The sequence below is a fragment of the Anas platyrhynchos genome, chromosome 31 (genome assembly GCF_047663525.1).
Source record: "Anas platyrhynchos isolate ZD024472 breed Pekin duck chromosome 31, IASCAAS_PekinDuck_T2T, whole genome shotgun sequence".
NCBI classification, from domain to species: Eukaryota; Metazoa; Chordata; class Aves; order Anseriformes; family Anatidae; genus Anas; species Anas platyrhynchos.
In genome coordinates, this window is record NC_092617.1 from 1866914 (window position 1) to 1869027 (window position 2114).

Below are 2114 nucleotides of genomic sequence, written 5' to 3' on the forward strand. Positions count from 1 at the left end.
TAAAGTTGGAACTTTAAGGTACATCACTGATTTTGAAAAAGCATGTATTCAAAGAATTTACAGATTGCATCCTTGAGCACCCTGTTCCTCATGCTGTAGATGAGGGGGTTCACTGCTGGAGGCACCACTGAGTACATAAAAGACATCATAAGATTTAGAGTTTGGGAGGAGAGTGAGAGAGGTTTGAGGTAGGCAAACATGATGGTACTGAGAAAGAGGGAGAACACGGTCAGGTGAGGGAGGCACGTGGAAAAGGCTTTGTGCCGGCCCTGACAAGAGGGCATCCTCAGCACTGCCCTGAAGATCTGCACATAGGACAACACAATAAAAACAAAACAACCAACACCTAAACAAAAGCTAAATGCAATAAATCCATCTTCCCTGAGGTAGGCATCTGAGCAGGAGAGCTTGAGGATCTGGGGGATCTCACAGAAGAACTGGTCCACAGCATTGCCTTGGCAGAGGGGCAGGGAAAATGTGTTGGCCGTGTGCAGGACAGCATTGAGAAAGCCACTGCCCCAGGCAGCTGCTGCCATCTGGGCACACGCTCTGCTGCTCAGGAGGCTCCCGTAGTGCAGAGGCTTGCAGATGGCAACGTAGCGGTCATAGGCCATGATGGTGAGAAGGGAATACTCTGCACCAAAAAAGAGTAAGTAAAAGGAGAGTTGTGCAGCACATCCTTGATAGGAGATGGCCCTGGTGTCCCAGAGGGCATTGGCCATGGCTTTGGGCAGAGTGGTGGAGATGCAGCCCAGGTCAAGGAGGGCAAGATTGAAGAGAAAGAAGTACATGGGAGTGTGCAGGCTGTGGTGGCAGGCTACGGCGCTGAGGATGAGACCGTTGCCCAGGAGGGCAGCCAGGTAGATGCCCAGGAAGAGCGCGAAGTACAGGAGCTGCAGCTCGCGCGTGTCTGCGAATGCCAGCAGGAGGAACTCACTCACAGAGCTGCTGTTCAGCATTTTCTGACATTAAACACAGCTGCCTGTTGAAGAGGAGAATGCAGAACAAAACTAGAACAGACTTCAATGAGGAAAACCTATTCCATGTCTTAGAACATCCCCCAGACGATCATCTCTCATTGCAGGAGAACCTGTATGAATCTCATTGCTTCTCTTCTGAGCTCTCTGTGCAATGCTCTGGGATTCTCAGTCTCCTGTACAATCCTGACAACACATTACCGTCAAGCTTGCCTCCCCTGCAATGCAGGAATGGGAAAACACAGAACCAAAAAAGTCTTCTCCTTCAGATAAACCAAGCCTCGATCTTCTTCTGGAAATGACACCTTATAAATGCCATTCCCTACAACATATTCAACTTCTCACTGGAGAAACAGATAGAACCATCCTGACAGATATGTGATGTGCCAGCTGTAGAAGACCCCTCTGGCAACCCCACCTGCAGTGCCCTGCTGCCAGAGCCTCACGGTGTCAGGAGCCTGCAGATGTGTCCTGCCACACGCTGCCCTCTGTTGTTGCGCTCCTCAGTGCCTCCAAGCCCTCTCTCCTTCTGTCCTCTCTGTGTGCCAGCTGCTGTCAGAGCCCCCAGCCCTGCTGCGCTGTGCAGAGGAGCTGCTCCTGGGCACAGCTGTCTCTCTGCACCAGGGCCCTCTTGCCACGAGCTCTCTCTGTCCCATGAGCCCGGCCCAGCTCAGCAGCACAGCACCCAACCATGGCATCTCTTGCTCTGTGCCCTTGGGCTCCCTGGAGGTGTCCCCAAGGCCTCAAGGCTTACAGCTCCCCAAGGCAGCAGGGTCTCTGCTGGGGTGTGGTGTCTGAAGCAGACTGAAGGCATCACTGACTGCTTCTCTCTGTAGATGTCAGAGACTGATTTTTAAGTGTGATTTCTACTGTTGGACTGTGGTTGTCAAATATGAGTACAAATGTTTCCCTCCCTTAACCCCTATTCTGTTCCCAGTGTATTGCAGGACACCTCAGCCATGACTGCCAGGGATCATTTCACCCCTCTGAACATGTTCTAACAAAAGAGGGGGGACCAGAATGCTCTAAAAGGGTTTCCATGAAGGAAATGGGACACTAAGACACCATTCATTGAGTTTCCCTAGCTGTCCATCTGGAAGATCCTCTACCCATACACAAATCTCTTCTTCCTCTCTT